Source organism: Thermobia domestica, unplaced genomic scaffold, assembly GCF_964235325.1.
Source record: "Thermobia domestica unplaced genomic scaffold, izTheDome1.hap1.1 HAP1_SCAFFOLD_490, whole genome shotgun sequence".
Classification (NCBI taxonomy): domain Eukaryota; kingdom Metazoa; phylum Arthropoda; class Insecta; order Zygentoma; family Lepismatidae; genus Thermobia; species Thermobia domestica.
In genome coordinates this window covers 41,869-62,700 of record NW_027656200.1, presented here as the reverse complement: position 1 = coordinate 62,700, position 20,832 = coordinate 41,869, and the positions used below count along the sequence as shown (strand labels likewise).

Genomic DNA, 20,832 nt, shown 5'->3' with positions numbered 1-20,832 from the left:
ATATATTGCATGAAATCGGAAAATTACATTTATTAAAGCAATCTCAATGTTTCATCAGCTTTTCATGGATTATTTCCCAATCATTCCATTGTTAAATGTTATTGTTTTCGTATTGTAAACAGCCAGAAAATTGTTGCATAGCAATAGTGCGCTCACAGATAGAACAGTTTCGGTTTGCGTTACACAGTTGGAAATAGGCATCAAATATCTTCAAGAAAGCACAACCAACTACATATACGTACATTTGAAAACATAAATAGCTGTAAACTATACCATAATCATTTTATTCCTCTCTGTTGTGCCGATGTTCAAGACGTAAAACAAGAAGAAATGCCAACAGATGGCAGTAGATTGCTCACTGATGGTAGTAACCGAGTGCAGGCAGGTAATTTCTCGTCATCATATAAAAATGTTTCTATTTTCTGTGTTTTCTATTTCCTAGTGACTTTTCTGCCTACATTAAAATGAGTACTAGTGCAGACAACACATCTATGTTTGTGGTATAATTGTAACCTCTCACTGTCGATTCGTTGACGCAGTTTGATTGGGCAAATGACTTGGATTTCATCAGCATACTTACCTGGCGTAGGGGCTACCGTGATCAGCAAGGCGGTTCCCCCGGGGTGAGATCCTTCCATTGCACTTCGGTTGGGTTGACCCCCGCGAATACCCCAAACGTGGGTATCTCGGGCGCGTAATTTTTGTTAGTCGGGACTGCGTTCGCGCTGTCCCGGAATAAAACAATTCAAACATAGACACTAGTTGGGAAGCTCAGTGGTAGAGTGCCAACTACTACTGCGATGGTTTCGGTTTGTAGTTGTGAGTGTTCTCAGACTTTCATAATCATCCGTCTTGTGTAGCCTTTAAACTGTGCCGTGCGTGTAAAACTGAAACATTTCCCACTCTCACTTCTTACAGATATATATCCTGATTCATACGGAAACTACAAAACGTGATATATCCAAGCAGTCCATCTATCCAAGTACTAACACTGCTTCACTTTGGTGATCCAACGAGGACTAGTATTCTCAACGTAGCATGGCCCTTCGCTACATGTTACTTCATTTTCTCCCAAATGTGGCAGGCTCAGTGCTAGAGCACTTACTTCGATACCCACACAAGTAAATTTGTGATCAACAATATCGTGTCCCTGGGATTTCACACACATTCTCATTCCACCAAATTTTCCATCATCACTCACTTGTCTTACCCCTTACTTTTAGCCTGAAGTTCAAAAAAAAAAAAAAAAAAAAATGGGGTGTTAAACTGAATGATTTCATTTTTTCTTCTTCTTATTCTCTCTGTAATAAAGTAAAAAAAAAAAAAATCATTCCATCGTATCACCAGTATTCATTTAAAAAAATAAATAAATAAAATAAGAAATTAAAGAAACAAATACATAAAAAGTGATAAAAGTAGTTAAAAAGAGAGAAACGAATAGGATTTTAAACAAAATACAACATTTATTATTGGCATAAAAATACATAAATGGAAAGCTATATAAATGGAGAAATTGAATAAATTAATAGAATAAATATTCATAACTTTCATAGGCAACAAATTGAACATGAGAAAATGACAAATACAAGATGGATATAAATTGAATATTGTAAAATAGAAAATGAAGAAAACAGTTGTTTTTCTTTAATCAAAAAAAAACTCAAAGCTTTCCTCTCGTAAATTATAAATATTTACTGATGTGACTTCCTTCAAGAACCGCCACTAAAACATGTTCGATTTCGACGTGTTAAATATTTCAAAAACTATCATCGTTGTGAACAAGAATTTCCACATGAGTCAAGTGTGTGCGAAACTTGTCCCAAGAAATGGTTTTGACTGACGACCGAAAACTCTCGCCAAGTGGAAATTTGTGAAAACGTTTTGGGATTGTGTAAAAATGATTCTCACTCTTTGGGTAATGTTATCATGGGTGACATTCCAATACGACGCCAAAACAAAGAGGCAAATGCTAAATGGCACACGTCGACGTCGCACAACACTATGCTCATTGTGTTTTCTGACATTAGGCGGATCGTTCACCATGAGTTTGTGTCTCCGGACACAAGTCTAAATTTCACGTACAAGTCCTCAACAGACTGAGTGAGAGCAAGGATTCAGCGGTGATTGGATACTTTATCATGACAATGCGCCAGCCCACACTGTCCTGGGCGTGACCAATTACCTGGCCAAATCTAACGTGGCAATTCTGCCATCCTACAGTCCGGACTTGGCTCCCTCAGGCTTCTTTTTGTTTCCCCGTTCGAAATCCTCCCTGAAAGGACATCGTTACAGAACAATTGACGTGGTGAAAGCAGCTTTTGAAATGGCTTTAAACGCATTGCCAACACAGACCTTCCAGGATGCCTTTGCTGATTGGAAATCACGCTGCCAAAGATGGATCGACGCAAGAGGGCAATAGATTGAATAATGCTAATCCACATTATGTAAATAAATGTGGTGACATTACTTTCCGGACAGACCTTGACCATCTTGCAGAAAGAATGTCACTTGCACCATGAATGAGGCTTCATGTAGAACTCGAACCCATGACCCACCAAGATGAGAGAGAAGAACTATGGTTGAATTTGATTTAGGTGTGCCGATCCCAACTGTACTGCAATGCTGGGCCGACACGTGGTGAGGGTGTGGCAAGCCACAACCACCTCACCTCAGTCCAAAAATCAGTTTAATATTCTGGAACCACAATGTGGGTCGTATCAGATATTAAGCTGATAAGAACAGATACTACACTTTGATCTTAGCCAAAAGGCCGAGAAGCGATGACGAGAGCACGCGGTTTTCCGGTTTATATTATCAATGTTTCAACAGCTGAGGTGAGAGTTAGTGGTGTTAGACACCTTTCATTCAATCCAAAATAGATATGGCCCAAATAAATGTAAATCTTAGACGCTGCTATTTGGTTCCAATAAGTGCGTTCAATTTCATGCTTGTGTAATTTGCGGTTCTATCTAGATTTGAAATTGCACTACTAGCATATATTTAAGAAGTCCCTATACATACAAAGCTGCTAAGCAACCCATCCGCCATGTTGGTGCCATTCACAACATCCAGTATATATTGCATGAAATCGGAAAATTACATTTATTAAAGCAATCTCAATGTTTCATCAGCTTTTCATGGATTATTTCCCAATCATTCCATTGTTAAATGTTATTGTTTTCGTATTGTAAACAGCCAGAAAATTGTTGCATAGCAATAGTGCGCTCACAGATAGAACAGTTTCGGTTTGCGTTACACAGTTGGAAATAGGCATCAAATATCTTCAAGAAAGCACAACCAACTACATATACGTACATTTGAAAACATAAATAGCTGTAAACTATACCATAATCATTTTATTCCTCTCTGTTGTGCCGATGTTCAAGACGTAAAACAAGAAGAAATGCCAACAGATGGCAGTAGATTGCTCACTGATGGTAGTAACCGAGTGCAGGCAGGTAATTTCTCGTCATCATATAAAAATGTTTCTATTTTCTGTGTTTTCTATTTCCTAGTGACTTTTCTGCCTACATTAAAATGAGTACTAGTGCAGACAACACATCTATGTTTGTGGTATAATTGTAACCTCTCACTGTCGATTCGTTGACGCAGTTTGATTGGGCAAATGACTTGGATTTCATCAGCATACTTACCTGGCGTAGGGGCTACCGTGATCAGCAAGGCGGTTCCCCCGGGGTGAGATCCTTCCATTGCACTTCGGTTGGGTTGACCCCCGCGAATACCCCAAACGTGGGTATCTCGGGCGCGTAATTTTTGTTAGTCGGGACTGCGTTCGCGCTGTCCCGGAATAAAACAATTCAAACATAGACACTAGTTGGGAAGCTCAGTGGTAGAGTGCCAACTACTACTGCGATGGTTTCGGTTTGTAGTTGTGAGTGTTCTCAGACTTTCATAATCATCCGTCTTGTGTAGCCTTTAAACTGTGCCGTGCGTGTAAAACTGAAACATTTCCCACTCTCACTTCTTACAGATATATATCCTGATTCATACGGAAACTACAAAACGTGATATATCCAAGCAGTCCATCTATCCAAGTACTAACACTGCTTCACTTTGGTGATCCAACGAGGACTAGTATTCTCAACGTAGCATGGCCCTTCGCTACATGTTACTTCATTTTCTCCCAAATGTGGCAGGCTCAGTGCTAGAGCACTTACTTCGATACCCACACAAGTAAATTTGTGATCAACAATATCGTGTCCCTGGGATTTCACACACATTCTCATTCCACCAAATTTTCCATCATCACTCACTTGTCTTACCCCTTACTTTTAGCCTGAAGTTCAAAAAAAAAAAAAAAAAAAATGGGGTGTTAAACTGAATGATTTCATTTTTTCTTCTTCTTATTCTCTCTGTAATAAAGTAAAAAAAAAAAAAATCATTCCATCGTATCACCAGTATTCATTTAAAAAAATAAATAAATAAAATAAGAAATTAAAGAAACAAATACATAAAAAGTGATAAAAGTAGTTAAAAAGAGAGAAACGAATAGGATTTTAAACAAAATACAACATTTATTATTGGCATAAAAATACATAAATGGAAAGCTATATAAATGGAGAAATTGAATAAATTAATAGAATAAATATTCATAACTTTCATAGGCAACAAATTGAACATGAGAAAATGACAAATACAAGATGGATATAAATTGAATATTGTAAAATAGAAAATGAAGAAAACAGTTGTTTTTCTTTAATCAAAAAAAAACTCAAAGCTTTCCTCTCGTAAATTATAAATATTTACTGATGTGACTTCCTTCAAGAACCGCCACTAAAACATGTTCGATTTCGACGTGTTAAATATTTCAAAAACTATCATCGTTGTGAACAAGAATTTCCACATGAGTCAAGTGTGTGCGAAACTTGTCCCAAGAAATGGTTTTGACTGACGACCGAAAACTCTCGCCAAGTGGAAATTTGTGAAAACGTTTTGGGATTGTGTAAAAATGATTCTCACTCTTTGGGTAATGTTATCATGGGTGACATTCCAATACGACGCCAAAACAAAGAGGCAAATGCTAAATGGCACACGTCGACGTCGCACAACACTATGCTCATTGTGTTTTCTGACATTAGGCGGATCGTTCACCATGAGTTTGTGTCTCCGGACACAAGTCTAAATTTCACGTACAAGTCCTCAACAGACTGAGTGAGAGCAAGGATTCAGCGGTGATTGGATACTTTATCATGACAATGCGCCAGCCCACACTGTCCTGGGCGTGACCAATTACCTGGCCAAATCTAACGTGGCAATTCTGCCATCCTACAGTCCGGACTTGGCTCCCTCAGGCTTCTTTTTGTTTCCCCGTTCGAAATCCTCCCTGAAAGGACATCGTTACAGAACAATTGACGTGGTGAAAGCAGCTTTTGAAATGGCTTTAAACGCATTGCCAACACAGACCTTCCAGGATGCCTTTGCTGATTGGAAATCACGCTGCCAAAGATGGATCGACGCAAGAGGGCAATAGATTGAATAATGCTAATCCACATTATGTAAATAAATGTGGTGACATTACTTTCCGGACAGACCTTGACCATCTTGCAGAAAGAATGTCACTTGCACCATGAATGAGGCTTCATGTAGAACTCGAACCCATGACCCACCAAGATGAGAGAGAAGAACTATGGTTGAATTTGATTTAGGTGTGCCGATCCCAACTGTACTGCAATGCTGGGCCGACACGTGGTGAGGGTGTGGCAAGCCACAACCACCTCACCTCAGTCCAAAAATCAGTTTAATATTCTGGACCCACAATGTGGGTCGTATCAGATATTAAGCTGATAAGAACAGATACTACACTTTGATCTTAGCCAAAAGGCCGAGAAGCGATGACGAGAGCACGCGGTTTTCCGGTTTATATTATCAATGTTTCAACAGCTGAGGTGAGAGTTAGTGGTGTTAGACACCTTTCATTCAATCCAAAATAGATATGGCCCAAATAAATGTAAATCTTAGACGCTGCTATTTGGTTCCAATAAGTGCGTTCAATTTCATGCTTGTGTAATTTGCGGTTCTATCTAGATTTGAAATTGCACTACTAGCATATATTTAAGAAGTCCCTATACATACAAAGCTGCTAAGCAACCCATCCGCCATGTTGGTGCCATTCACAACATCCAGTATATATTGCATGAAATCGGAAAATTACATTTATTAAAGCAATCTCAATGTTTCATCAGCTTTTCATGGATTATTTCCCAATCATTCCATTGTTAAATGTTATTGTTTTCGTATTGTAAACAGCCAGAAAATTGTTGCATAGCAATAGTGCGCTCACAGATAGAACAGTTTCGGTTTGCGTTACACAGTTGGAAATAGGCATCAAATATCTTCAAGAAAGCACAACCAACTACATATACGTACATTTGAAAACATAAATAGCTGTAAACTATACCATAATCATTTTATTCCTCTCTGTTGTGCCGATGTTCAAGACGTAAAACAAGAAGAAATGCCAACAGATGGCAGTAGATTGCTCACTGATGGTAGTAACCGAGTGCAGGCAGGTAATTTCTCGTCATCATATAAAAATGTTTCTATTTTCTGTGTTTTCTATTTCCTAGTGACTTTTCTGCCTACATTAAAATGAGTACTAGTGCAGACAACACATCTATGTTTGTGGTATAATTGTAACCTCTCACTGTCGATTCGTTGACGCAGTTTGATTGGGCAAATGACTTGGATTTCATCAGCATACTTACCTGGCGTAGGGGCTACCGTGATCAGCAAGGCGGTTCCCCCGGGGTGAGATCCTTCCATTGCACTTCGGTTGGGTTGACCCCCGCGAATACCCCAAACGTGGGTATCTCGGGCGCGTAATTTTTGTTAGTCGGGACTGCGTTCGCGCTGTCCCGGAATAAAACAATTCAAACATAGACACTAGTTGGGAAGCTCAGTGGTAGAGTGCCAACTACTACTGCGATGGTTTCGGTTTGTAGTTGTGAGTGTTCTCAGACTTTCATAATCATCCGTCTTGTGTAGCCTTTAAACTGTGCCGTGCGTGTAAAACTGAAACATTTCCCACTCTCACTTCTTACAGATATATATCCTGATTCATACGGAAACTACAAAACGTGATATATCCAAGCAGTCCATCTATCCAAGTACTAACACTGCTTCACTTTGGTGATCCAACGAGGACTAGTATTCTCAACGTAGCATGGCCCTTCGCTACATGTTACTTCATTTTCTCCCAAATGTGGCAGGCTCAGTGCTAGAGCACTTACTTCGATACCCACACAAGTAAATTTGTGATCAACAATATCGTGTCCCTGGGATTTCACACACATTCTCATTCCACCAAATTTTCCATCATCACTCACTTGTCTTACCCCTTACTTTTAGCCTGAAGTTCAAAAAAAAAAAAAAAAAAAATGGGGTGTTAAACTGAATGATTTCATTTTTTCTTCTTCTTATTCTCTCTGTAATAAAGTAAAAAAAAAAAAAATCATTCCATCGTATCACCAGTATTCATTTAAAAAAATAAATAAATAAAATAAGAAATTAAAGAAACAAATACATAAAAAGTGATAAAAGTAGTTAAAAAGAGAGAAACGAATAGGATTTTAAACAAAATACAACATTTATTATTGGCATAAAAATACATAAATGGAAAGCTATATAAATGGAGAAATTGAATAAATTAATAGAATAAATATTCATAACTTTCATAGGCAACAAATTGAACATGAGAAAATGACAAATACAAGATGGATATAAATTGAATATTGTAAAATAGAAAATGAAGAAAACAGTTGTTTTTCTTTAATCAAAAAAAAACTCAAAGCTTTCCTCTCGTAAATTATAAATATTTACTGATGTGACTTCCTTCAAGAACCGCCACTAAAACATGTTCGATTTCGACGTGTTAAATATTTCAAAAACTATCATCGTTGTGAACAAGAATTTCCACATGAGTCAAGTGTGTGCGAAACTTGTCCCAAGAAATGGTTTTGACTGACGACCGAAAACTCTCGCCAAGTGGAAATTTGTGAAAACGTTTTGGGATTGTGTAAAAATGATTCTCACTCTTTGGGTAATGTTATCATGGGTGACATTCCAATACGACGCCAAAACAAAGAGGCAAATGCTAAATGGCACACGTCGACGTCGCACAACACTATGCTCATTGTGTTTTCTGACATTAGGCGGATCGTTCACCATGAGTTTGTGTCTCCGGACACAAGTCTAAATTTCACGTACAAGTCCTCAACAGACTGAGTGAGAGCAAGGATTCAGCGGTGATTGGATACTTTATCATGACAATGCGCCAGCCCACACTGTCCTGGGCGTGACCAATTACCTGGCCAAATCTAACGTGGCAATTCTGCCATCCTACAGTCCGGACTTGGCTCCCTCAGGCTTCTTTTTGTTTCCCCGTTCGAAATCCTCCCTGAAAGGACATCGTTACAGAACAATTGACGTGGTGAAAGCAGCTTTTGAAATGGCTTTAAACGCATTGCCAACACAGACCTTCCAGGATGCCTTTGCTGATTGGAAATCACGCTGCCAAAGATGGATCGACGCAAGAGGGCAATAGATTGAATAATGCTAATCCACATTATGTAAATAAATGTGGTGACATTACTTTCCGGACAGACCTTGACCATCTTGCAGAAAGAATGTCACTTGCACCATGAATGAGGCTTCATGTAGAACTCGAACCCATGACCCACCAAGATGAGAGAGAAGAACTATGGTTGAATTTGATTTAGGTGTGCCGATCCCAACTGTACTGCAATGCTGGGCCGACACGTGGTGAGGGTGTGGCAAGCCACAACCACCTCACCTCAGTCCAAAAATCAGTTTAATATTCTGGACCCACAATGTGGGTCGTATCAGATATTAAGCTGATAAGAACAGATACTACACTTTGATCTTAGCCAAAAGGCCGAGAAGCGATGACGAGAGCTTTTTTTTTTTTTTTTTTTTTTTTTTTTTTTTTTTTCACAAGGCTTTCATTCCCATCCGGGGATGGGCGGGCCGCAGACGGTTATGCCGTCTCTATGGCCAGTGATTGAGGAAAAGGTGTGGCGAATGTATATGAGAAGGTTCTCAGGCTGTTATGCAATTAAGATGCAAATACGTCATCTAATAAAGGTGTGTAGAGGTAAGTCGAGTAGGGATGAGCATGGAATGTTGCATAGATTGGAATATGGTTGTGTTCAGACGGTGGAAGCTAAACTACGGAGATATCCATGTGTGGAATCATGGATTATGGATGTGGCCGTAGTGGCGATAGATACGGCGAAGTGAGTTGTGCGTCGCAGGCGAATTGTCCTGTTCATAAATGGCCAGTAAATGATCGACAGGCGGATATGCATATCTGGGCTCCGTAGGTGTTTGGTCCAGGAGTTCGTGAAGTATAGGATGGGCATTTGAAATGCGCTGGAAGATGTAGCGGCTGCGAAGGCGTCGGAGATGAGGAAGAAGTGTAGGCATAGTGGTGCGTCGGTAGACCTCGGCAGTAGGTGTGTGCTGCGGTAGAGAATATGCTATGCGGAGTGCACAGCGTTCGAGGATTTGGAGGCGTGCATAAAAGTTGGTAGTCGCCGATAGCCAGGCAAGATGGCCATGCGTCAGTGCCGGTCGGACGAAGACCTTATAGGTGTAGAGAAGTAAGTTAGCATTCAGACCCCACGTAGTGCCTTTGAGATGTCGAAGGAGATTAATCCGACGGCGAATGTTGGCTTCCAAAGTACGAAGGTGGGCGTTCCATGTAAGGTGTTTATCGAATGTGACACCAAGGTAGGTTAAGGTATCGTGGACCGGAAGACGAGAATCTAAGAGGGTAATCGTGAGGCGCTCAGGATTGCGGGTAGGGCAGAACTTATTCCTCTTGAGGCCAAATAAGGTCATCTGGGTTTTCAGTGGATTCAGTTTCAGTTTCCATTTGAGGCTCCAGGCAACAAGATTATCCAGCGCACGTTGAAGGATGTGATTAATTTGGTCAACGGAAGACCCAAGTGCGAGATACGCAGTATCATCGGCAAATTGGAGCATATGGACTGGAGGCGACGGTTGAGGCATATCGGCGACATAGAGCAAATATAAGAGAGGTGAGAGCACGGAACCTTGGGGAACGCCGGCACGAAGGATAAAGGTTGGGGATTTGGTGTTATTAATCTGAATATATGCTCGTCTATGGTGGAGAAACTGGGCTATTATCCGCACGTAGGGAAACGGCAGAAGGGAGGTAAGTTTGTAAATTAGTCCAGCGTGCCAAACAGTGTCGAAAGCCTTTTCGATATCAAGTGATACTAGGACTGACGGGAGGCGTTTGTTAAAATGATTGACCAGCAGGGAGGATAGTTTGACTAGTTGGTCGTTAATGCCAAAGGAAGGTCGGAAACCAGCTTGAGTAGGGGGAATGATTGCCTTGTCGGTAATGTATGGCTGCAGACGTTTCATAAGGATACGTTCGAATGTTTTACTAAAAGCATTCGTGAGACTGATCGGCCGATATGATGCCACTGAGGAGGGGTCTTTTTGCGGTTTTAAAAAGACCACTATCTTAGCAAGCTTCCACGCCGTAGGAAAATAGCCGGTTGCTAGTATTGTGGAGTACAGCTGTGCAAGTAAGAGCAGAAAAATGGCAGGCGCATGGAGAAGTTGACGATATGAGATATTGTCATTACCTGGTGCTGTATTGCGGCGGTATTTGAGGACCTCTAAGATTTCGATTGAAGTAATGGGTGCCAGTAGTGGATCGTCGGGTTGAGGGAGTTGAATGAAGTTCGGCGCAAAGCGTGCTTGTTCTGGATCACCGACTGCAGTTATGTGCCGATCACTAGGATGAATAAAGAGAGGCGATGAGTGGGTGGTAAAAACCGCCTCGAAATGGTTGGCAAAGAGAGTGGCTTTCTCCAAGTCTGTAGTAGGGGCAGTGCCATTAGTAATTAACGGATATTGGGGTCTATGCTTCTGGAATGTTAGGCGTTTGAAGAGGTTCCAGAAGCGAGTGGGGTTGCGCTCGTCACGTAGCTGGTTACACGAAAGTCGCCAGTTCAGTCTCTTCCGTGCAATAATATAATGTTTTGCCATGCGCTGGAATTGGCGATGTAAGTGTAAGAAGTGGCGATCATTGGTGCGGTGATATTCAGTCAAATACTGATCAGATCGTGCGAGGATATTTAATACACCAGAAGGGAGATTTGGACGGCTCTTAGGTTGTGAGTATTTTGGAATGGAACATGCAGTACTGTGGTTTATTGCGGTCTCAAGTGTAGCGCAAAGTTGATCGACGTTGGCAATGGAGTCCAGTGTGGGAGTGAGGTTGCCGAGGTCGGTGGTGATAAGCTCTTGATAACGATCCCAGTTTGCTGCAGTAAAGTTATATTTAGGAGGTGAAGTGATGTCATCAGTTTTTGGTAAAGTCTGTGTGAGAGTCAGTAGGATCGGTAGATGGTCACTGCCCACAGAACCAAGAATTTCCACGGACGTCCGAGATAAAAGATTGTTAGACACGATGGCTACATCAGGGGTGGTATTGCTAGCGGGTCGAGTGTGTTGAGGTAGGGGAAGAAGAGTGCTATGGGTAGTTGCCAGGAAATCGGTAAATCGCTGTTGCTGCTCTGCAGTGCGAGAGGCGTAATTAATATCTGCTAGAAGTATATACGTACGGAAGTTCAAGTCAAGATAAGTGAGAAAATGGTACGGTAACGGCTGGGTAGATCGGACGTAAATAGTGGCAACTGTGAATGTAATAGACGGAAAGTAGATGGTTTGGATCACATGTTCAGAGTAGCGTTGTGGATTAGGGGGTAGAATATGACGCCGTGGAATAGAGTGTTTAACCGCTATAGCTGCTCCCCCGCGAGCTGGATGGGTCGATAGATCTGAGCGTGTAAGATGATAGTGGGGAAAATAATAACGTTCGCTGGACGACGAGAGCACGCGGTTTTCCGGTTTATATTATCAATGTTTCAACAGCTGAGGTGAGAGTTAGTGGTGTTAGACACCTTTCATTCAATCCAAAATAGATATGGCCCAAATAAATGTAAATCTTAGACGCTGCTATTTGGTTCCAATAAGTGCGTTCAATTTCATGCTTGTGTAATTTGCGGTTCTATCTAGATTTGAAATTGCACTACTAGCATATATTTAAGAAGTCCCTATACATACAAAGCTGCTAAGCAACCCATCCGCCATGTTGGTGCCATTCACAACATCCAGTATATATTGCATGAAATCGGAAAATTACATTTATTAAAGCAATCTCAATGTTTCATCAGCTTTTCATGGATTATTTCCCAATCATTCCATTGTTAAATGTTATTGTTTTCGTATTGTAAACAGCCAGAAAATTGTTGCATAGCAATAGTGCGCTCACAGATAGAACAGTTTCGGTTTGCGTTACACAGTTGGAAATAGGCATCAAATATCTTCAAGAAAGCACAACCAACTACATATACGTACATTTGAAAACATAAATAGCTGTAAACTATACCATAATCATTTTATTCCTCTCTGTTGTGCCGATGTTCAAGACGTAAAACAAGAAGAAATGCCAACAGATGGCAGTAGATTGCTCACTGATGGTAGTAACCGAGTGCAGGCAGGTAATTTCTCGTCATCATATAAAAATGTTTCTATTTTCTGTGTTTTCTATTTCCTAGTGACTTTTCTGCCTACATTAAAATGAGTACTAGTGCAGACAACACATCTATGTTTGTGGTATAATTGTAACCTCTCACTGTCGATTCGTTGACGCAGTTTGATTGGGCAAATGACTTGGATTTCATCAGCATACTTACCTGGCGTAGGGGCTACCGTGATCAGCAAGGCGGTTCCCCCGGGGTGAGATCCTTCCATTGCACTTCGGTTGGGTTGACCCCCGCGAATACCCCAAACGTGGGTATCTCGGGCGCGTAATTTTTGTTAGTCGGGACTGCGTTCGCGCTGTCCCGGAATAAAACAATTCAAACATAGACACTAGTTGGGAAGCTCAGTGGTAGAGTGCCAACTACTACTGCGATGGTTTCGGTTTGTAGTTGTGAGTGTTCTCAGACTTTCATAATCATCCGTCTTGTGTAGCCTTTAAACTGTGCCGTGCGTGTAAAACTGAAACATTTCCCACTCTCACTTCTTACAGATATATATCCTGATTCATACGGAAACTACAAAACGTGATATATCCAAGCAGTCCATCTATCCAAGTACTAACACTGCTTCACTTTGGTGATCCAACGAGGACTAGTATTCTCAACGTAGCATGGCCCTTCGCTACATGTTACTTCATTTTCTCCCAAATGTGGCAGGCTCAGTGCTAGAGCACTTACTTCGATACCCACACAAGTAAATTTGTGATCAACAATATCGTGTCCCTGGGATTTCACACACATTCTCATTCCACCAAATTTTCCATCATCACTCACTTGTCTTACCCCTTACTTTTAGCCTGAAGTTCAAAAAAAAAAAAAAAAAAAAAAATGGGGTGTTAAACTGAATGATTTCATTTTTTCTTCTTCTTATTCTCTCTGTAATAAAGTAAAAAAAAAAAAAATCATTCCATCGTATCACCAGTATTCATTTAAAAAAATAAATAAATAAAATAAGAAATTAAAGAAACAAATACATAAAAAGTGATAAAAGTAGTTAAAAAGAGAGAAACGAATAGGATTTTAAACAAAATACAACATTTATTATTGGCATAAAAATACATAAATGGAAAGCTATATAAATGGAGAAATTGAATAAATTAATAGAATAAATATTCATAACTTTCATAGGCAACAAATTGAACATGAGAAAATGACAAATACAAGATGGATATAAATTGAATATTGTAAAATAGAAAATGAAGAAAACAGTTGTTTTTCTTTAATCAAAAAAAAACTCAAAGCTTTCCTCTCGTAAATTATAAATATTTACTGATGTGACTTCCTTCAAGAACCGCCACTAAAACATGTTCGATTTCGACGTGTTAAATATTTCAAAAACTATCATCGTTGTGAACAAGAATTTCCACATGAGTCAAGTGTGTGCGAAACTTGTCCCAAGAAATGGTTTTGACTGACGACCGAAAACTCTCGCCAAGTGGAAATTTGTGAAAACGTTTTGGGATTGTGTAAAAATGATTCTCACTCTTTGGGTAATGTTATCATGGGTGACATTCCAATACGACGCCAAAACAAAGAGGCAAATGCTAAATGGCACACGTCGACGTCGCACAACACTATGCTCATTGTGTTTTCTGACATTAGGCGGATCGTTCACCATGAGTTTGTGTCTCCGGACACAAGTCTAAATTTCACGTACAAGTCCTCAACAGACTGAGTGAGAGCAAGGATTCAGCGGTGATTGGATACTTTATCATGACAATGCGCCAGCCCACACTGTCCTGGGCGTGACCAATTACCTGGCCAAATCTAACGTGGCAATTCTGCCATCCTACAGTCCGGACTTGGCTCCCTCAGGCTTCTTTTTGTTTCCCCGTTCGAAATCCTCCCTGAAAGGACATCGTTACAGAACAATTGACGTGGTGAAAGCAGCTTTTGAAATGGCTTTAAACGCATTGCCAACACAGACCTTCCAGGATGCCTTTGCTGATTGGAAATCACGCTGCCAAAGATGGATCGACGCAAGAGGGCAATAGATTGAATAATGCTAATCCACATTATGTAAATAAATGTGGTGACATTACTTTCCGGACAGACCTTGACCATCTTGCAGAAAGAATGTCACTTGCACCATGAATGAGGCTTCATGTAGAACTCGAACCCATGACCCACCAAGATGAGAGAGAAGAACTATGGTTGAATTTGATTTAGGTGTGCCGATCCCAACTGTACTGCAATGCTGGGCCGACACGTGGTGAGGGTGTGGCAAGCCACAACCACCTCACCTCAGTCCAAAAATCAGTTTAATATTCTGGACCCACAATGTGGGTCGTATCAGATATTAAGCTGATAAGAACAGATACTACACTTTGATCTTAGCCAAAAGGCCGAGAAGCGATGACGAGAGCACGCGGTTTTCCGGTTTATATTATCAATGTTTCAACAGCTGGGGTGAGAGTTAGTGGTGTTAGACACCTTTCATTCAATCCAAAATAGATATGGCCCAAATAAATGTAAATCTTAGACGCTGCTATTTGGTTCCAATAAGTGCGTTCAATTTCATGCTTGTGTAATTTGCGGTTCTATCTAGATTTGAAATTGCACTACTAGCATATATTTAAGAAGTCCCTATACATACAAAGCTGCTAAGCAACCCATCCGCCATGTTGGTGCCATTCACAACATCCAGTATATATTGCATGAAATCGGAAAATTACATTTATTAAAGCAATCTCAATGTTTCATCAGCTTTTCATGGATTATTTCCCAATCATTCCATTGTTAAATGTTATTGTTTTCGTATTGTAAACAGCCAGAAAATTGTTGCATAGCAATAGTGCGCTCACAGATAGAACAGTTTCGGTTTGCGTTACACAGTTGGAAATAGGCATCAAATATCTTCAAGAAAGCACAACCAACTACATATACGTACATTTGAAAACATAAATAGCTGTAAACTATACCATAATCATTTTATTCCTCTCTGTTGTGCCGATGTTCAAGACGTAAAACAAGAAGAAATGCCAACAGATGGCAGTAGATTGCTCACTGATGGTAGTAACCGAGTGCAGGCAGGTAATTTCTCGTCATCATATAAAAATGTTTCTATTTTCTGTGTTTTCTATTTCCTAGTGACTTTTCTGCCTACATTAAAATGAGTACTAGTGCAGACAACACATCTATGTTTGTGGTATAATTGTAACCTCTCACTGTCGATTCGTTGACGCAGTTTGATTGGGCAAATGACTTGGATTTCATCAGCATACTTACCTGGCGTAGGGGCTACCGTGATCAGCAAGGCGGTTCCCCCGGGGTGAGATCCTTCCATTGCACTTCGGTTGGGTTGACCCCCGCGAATACCCCAAACGTGGGTATCTCGGGCGCGTAATTTTTGTTAGTCGGGACTGCGTTCGCGCTGTCCCGGAATAAAACAATTCAAACATAGACACTAGTTGGGAAGCTCAGTGGTAGAGTGCCAACTACTACTGCGATGGTTTCGGTTTGTAGTTGTGAGTGTTCTCAGACTTTCATAATCATCCGTCTTGTGTAGCCTTTAAACTGTGCCGTGCGTGTAAAACTGAAACATTTCCCACTCTCACTTCTTACAGATATATATCCTGATTCATACGGAAACTACAAAACGTGATATATCCAAGCAGTCCATCTATCCAAGTACTAACACTGCTTCACTTTGGTGATCCAACGAGGACTAGTATTCTCAACGTAGCATGGCCCTTCGCTACATGTTACTTCATTTTCTCCCAAATGTGGCAGGCTCAGTGCTAGAGCACTTACTTCGATACCCACACAAGTAAATTTGTGATCAACAATATCGTGTCCCTGGGATTTCACACACATTCTCATTCCACCAAATTTTCCATCATCACTCACTTGTCTTACCCCTTACTTTTAGCCTGAAGTTCAAAAAAAAAAAAAAAAAAAAAATGGGGTGTTAAACTGAATGATTTCATTTTTTCTTCTTCTTATTCTCTCTGTAATAAAGTAAAAAAAAAAAAAAATCATTCCATCGTATCACCAGTATTCATTTAAAAAAATAAATAAATAAAATAAGAAATTAAAGAAACAAATACATAAAAAGTGATAAAAGTAGTTAAAAAGAGAGAAACGAATAGGATTTTAAACAAAATACAACATTTATTATTGGCATAAAAATACATAAATGGAAAGCTATATAAATGGAGAAATTGAATAAATTAATAGAATAAATATTCATAACTTTCATAGGCAACAAATTGAACATGAGAAAATGACAAATACAAGATGGATATAAATTGAATATTGTAAAATAGAAAATGAAGAAAACAGTTGTTTTTCTTTAATCAAAAAAAAACTCAAAGCTTTCCTCTCGTAAATTATAAATATTTACTGATGTGACTTCCTTCAAGAACCGCCACTAAAACATGTTCGATTTCGACGTGTTAAATATTTCAAAAACTATCATCGTTGTGAACAAGAATTTCCACATGAGTCAAGTGTGTGCGAAACTTGTCCCAAGAAATGGTTTTGACTGACGACCGAAAACTCTCGCCAAGTGGAAATTTGTGAAAACGTTTTGGGATTGTGTAAAAATGATTCTCACTCTTTGGGTAATGTTATCATGGGTGACATTCCAATACGACGCCAAAACAAAGAGGCAAATGCTAAATGGCACACGTCGACGTCGCACAACACTATGCTCATTGTGTTTTCTGACATTAGGCGGATCGTTCACCATGAGTTTGTGTCTCCGGACACAAGTCTAAATTTCACGTACAAGTCCTCAACAGACTGAGTGAGAGCAAGGATTCAGCGGTGATTGGATACTTTATCATGACAATGCGCCAGCCCACACTGTCCTGGGCGTGACCAATTACCTGGCCAAATCTAACGTGGCAATTCTGCCATCCTACAGTCCGGACTTGGCTCCCTCAGGCTTCTTTTTGTTTCCCCGTTCGAAATCCTCCCTGAAAGGACATCGTTACAGAACAATTGACGTGGTGAAAGCAGCTTTTGAAATGGCTTTAAACGCATTGCCAACACAGACCTTCCAGGATGCCTTTGCTGATTGGAAATCACGCTGCCAAAGATGGATCGACGCAAGAGGGCAATAGATTGAATAATGCTAATCCACATTATGTAAATAAATGTGGTGACATTACTTTCCGGACAGACCTTGACCATCTTGCAGAAAGAATGTCACTTGCACCATGAATGAGGCTTCATGTAGAACTCGAACCCATGACCCACCAAGATGAGAGAGAAGAACTATGGTTGAATTTGATTTAGGTGTGCCGATCCCAACTGTACTGCAATGCTGGGCCGACACGTGGTGAGGGTGTGGCAAGCCACAACCACCTCACCTCAGTCCAAAAATCAGTTTAATATTCTGGACCCACAATGTGGGTCGTATCAGATATTAAGCTGATAAGAACAGATGTCCCGATACATGTTTGTTACTTTCATTATGGGATAGAATTTAACCCATTAGGTTCGTCAATTAAGCTAAAATATACAGTGTTTCTCGTTATATATATACTAAAAGAATAAATGTTATCGACCGATTGGTTTCGTCACTTTAAGCATAAAAAGAATAAAATAAATTTATAGATAAAAAAGGGATATTGGTAAGGATATAGGTCAGACTTACTAAAAGTTTGTTTGAATTTGTTATAATTAAAAAAGCTTCATTCTGATTTTATATGGCGTGTATATATGTCAACAACAGTAAAATGAGAATGGGAGGGTATTATCACTTCAAACAATCCTTTAGAAAGGTGTCTTAAAAATCAGCTTATTTGTTTAGTTAGTGCTTCTGGTGTCATTCCTAGTATTGTTTCTGGCCTGTTATGTGTTCAATATAGATGTCGCGGGACCATCTAATTGTGTCACTTACGCACAATTTTTTCATTAAACTTAGGTAGGATTTGGAACACAATTTTCTTAAAAAATGATCATTTTGTGGATCCCAACTGCCCAGTGCTCCAACTATTATTGGGATTATTTCTACCTCTAAAAACTTCTCCATTAGTCTGGTCTTGACCTCGTCATATTTCTGGATTTTCTCCTGTCTTGCATTTTCAACGGCTTCCAGTCTATTTTCAAAGGGAACCGTTACGTCTACTATATAGGCTTTATTATCTTTGACCAGTAACAAGTCTGGTCTGCATCTGTTACCCTCAACGACCTGCTGATTTTCGGCTTCAACTCTAAACTTTTTCTCGGCGGCCTTTTTTACTCTATTGACTATTGCATTATGCCTCTTTTGCATGGCATCAGAATATCTCATGCAGTGGTTCAAGACGTGGGGTAGTGTTTCATTTTCATATCCACATCTTCTGCACTGCTTGTTTCCGCCATTCCATTTTTTGACGCCATTTAGGGGTACTAAGTTTAACCTGGCTCTGTGTATAAATCGCCAGTCAGCAAATCTCGTATATTGGCCGTCTTGTAAGAAGTGGGTGCTGGCTCTACTTGCGCCCACACACTCAATGGTCTTACCTTGGTTCACATATTGCAATAATTCCGTGCCCTTTTCCTCTTGTAAACCTCCTCTCAATCTTTTTGAAACTTGCAATCTTTGCGTTGGTTTTATTGTCCTCCCCTTGAATTCAATGTTTGGTAGGCTATTTTGAAATGTCCATTTGCATTTTAATCTGTTGGATGCCTTCCGCGCTACCGTCCAGGAGTTTTTGTACGCATTTGTTGTAGTTTTGTATGACTCTTCCATGTTGGCCGATAGATATTTGCTTTTGTCTTCATCTTCTATTTCCTTACCGATCCTTCCTCTTATTGTTTTTGATAGTTCGTTATTAGCTAAAATTCTTATGTCCATGTCTATTGACGTTAAAAGCTTAAAAGCGCTATCAATAGAGGCTATATCGGCGCATTCCGCTGCAAGAGGGATACCACACAGTCCCTGTGCTCTACCTCCGTAGAGATATAGGTTGGAGGCTTCCTTCGGGACGTTCAAAGTCTTCTTAAAGAGAGGTCTCAGGGCATCGTCTAGTTTCTTCCATTCACCTTTACTTCTTTGATTTGTTCTCATTTCGAAGTGAAGGGATGGGAAAAAGAAGCTCTTCATGGCGTCTATTCTTTGCCAGGGTGCAAGTTTTGAGGCCAGTATTTTCAAACCTTTTGATATAATTTTATTTACACTAAATTCGTCTTTAGTTATGTTGAAGCCGACTGGTTTACCTAAAAAGATAGTTTCTTCACCATCTTTAATGCATTTTATTGTGTCATCACCAATTTTTAACTGCATATTCCTACATCCAGCAGGGGTTTTGCCTGAGATCCATGTGCATACGCTTTTGAGTGGGTTTGTTGTTAAGTTGATCTTTTGTAATTCTTTCACTAAAGAGTCTACATTATCTTGTAACGCGTCAGCTGATGTATTCAGTAGAGTAATGTCGTCTGCGTATGCTAGTATTTTGTGCATATGGTTATCGGATTCGAACTTCCTAATTATAGGGTCTAAGGCTAAAATAAATAGCAGACCGCTGAGGGGACATCCTTGTTTTATTCCCGTTTTGATCTTGATTGGGTCAGTCAAACCAGTAGGTGTTGAAATTGTCGAGGTCGAATTATTGTACATGTCTTCTACTATTGCTACCATTGTTTCTCCCGCGTTTGTTCTTTTCAGTACTTCAAATATTGTTTTGTGAGGGAGACTACCAAATGCGTTGGAGCAGTCAAGTTGAGCCATGCATAAATCTATTTTTTCTTGTCTTGCTTCTTGGATTCTCGTTTCAATTATGTAATTTAACTCCAGGACCCCGTCAAAAGGCATAAACCCTTTTTGGGATCTACAAATGGCTCCTTCTTCATTTATCCATTTCATTAATCTAGAGGCCCAGCACCCAGCATACAATTTAGCAATGGTATTTGTTATAGTTATCGGCCTATAATTTTGAATATCATTTGGGTCTCCCTTTTTGTGGATTAAGATTGTGTTTCCGTGTTTCCATTCCTTCGGGATTTTTCTATATTTCAGGCAAATGTTGAATATTTCGGCCAGTAACTTACCACTCGGGTCAAGTGTCTTCCAGTGTTTGTAGGTGATTCTGTCTTCTCCAGGGGAGGAGTTTTCAGCCTTTCTTAATCGTTTGACTACTTCTTCAGGGGTGAATGGTTCTGCTAATATCTCGTTTTCGGCTTTAAAATCAAAGTTTTCAAAGACCGATTCGTCATAGCACTTTTCTTCCCACAGGTTCTTAAAATATTGTTCTATTACTTTCTTTTCAATTGG

At 39.9% G+C, this 20,832-nt stretch overlaps 10 non-coding genes across 10 annotated transcripts; 5 read left to right on the top strand and 5 right to left on the bottom strand.

Moving 5' to 3' along the window:
- Window positions 1–572: 572 nt before the first annotated feature.
- LOC145676941 (U1 spliceosomal RNA) lies at window positions 573–734 on the top strand. The gene has a single exon (XR_014129536.1). It is a non-coding gene; the product is annotated as a U1 spliceosomal RNA (small nuclear RNA).
- Window positions 735–2,589: 1,855 nt separating this feature from the next.
- On the bottom strand, window positions 2,590–2,782 carry LOC145676976 (U2 spliceosomal RNA). The gene has a single exon (XR_014129570.1). It is a non-coding gene; the product is annotated as a U2 spliceosomal RNA (small nuclear RNA).
- Window positions 2,783–3,645: 863 nt separating this feature from the next.
- LOC145676939 (U1 spliceosomal RNA) lies at window positions 3,646–3,807 on the top strand. The gene has a single exon (XR_014129534.1). It is a non-coding gene; the product is annotated as a U1 spliceosomal RNA (small nuclear RNA).
- Window positions 3,808–5,661: 1,854 nt separating this feature from the next.
- On the bottom strand, window positions 5,662–5,854 carry LOC145676966 (U2 spliceosomal RNA). The gene has a single exon (XR_014129560.1). It is a non-coding gene; the product is annotated as a U2 spliceosomal RNA (small nuclear RNA).
- Window positions 5,855–6,717: 863 nt separating this feature from the next.
- Window positions 6,718–6,879, top strand: LOC145676938 (U1 spliceosomal RNA). The gene has a single exon (XR_014129533.1). It is a non-coding gene; the product is annotated as a U1 spliceosomal RNA (small nuclear RNA).
- A 1,854-nt stretch (window positions 6,880–8,733) lies between these two features.
- LOC145676965 (U2 spliceosomal RNA) lies at window positions 8,734–8,926 on the bottom strand. The gene has a single exon (XR_014129559.1). It is a non-coding gene; the product is annotated as a U2 spliceosomal RNA (small nuclear RNA).
- A 3,845-nt stretch (window positions 8,927–12,771) lies between these two features.
- Window positions 12,772–12,933, top strand: LOC145676937 (U1 spliceosomal RNA). The gene has a single exon (XR_014129532.1). It is a non-coding gene; the product is annotated as a U1 spliceosomal RNA (small nuclear RNA).
- Window positions 12,934–14,790: 1,857 nt separating this feature from the next.
- LOC145676964 (U2 spliceosomal RNA) lies at window positions 14,791–14,983 on the bottom strand. Its single transcript, XR_014129558.1, has one exon. It is a non-coding gene; the product is annotated as a U2 spliceosomal RNA (small nuclear RNA).
- Window positions 14,984–15,846: 863 nt separating this feature from the next.
- On the top strand, window positions 15,847–16,008 carry LOC145676936 (U1 spliceosomal RNA). Its single transcript, XR_014129531.1, has one exon. It is a non-coding gene; the product is annotated as a U1 spliceosomal RNA (small nuclear RNA).
- A 1,857-nt stretch (window positions 16,009–17,865) lies between these two features.
- On the bottom strand, window positions 17,866–18,055 carry LOC145676980 (U2 spliceosomal RNA). The gene has a single exon (XR_014129573.1). It is a non-coding gene; the product is annotated as a U2 spliceosomal RNA (small nuclear RNA).
- Between the last annotated feature and the right edge of the window lie 2,777 nt (window positions 18,056–20,832).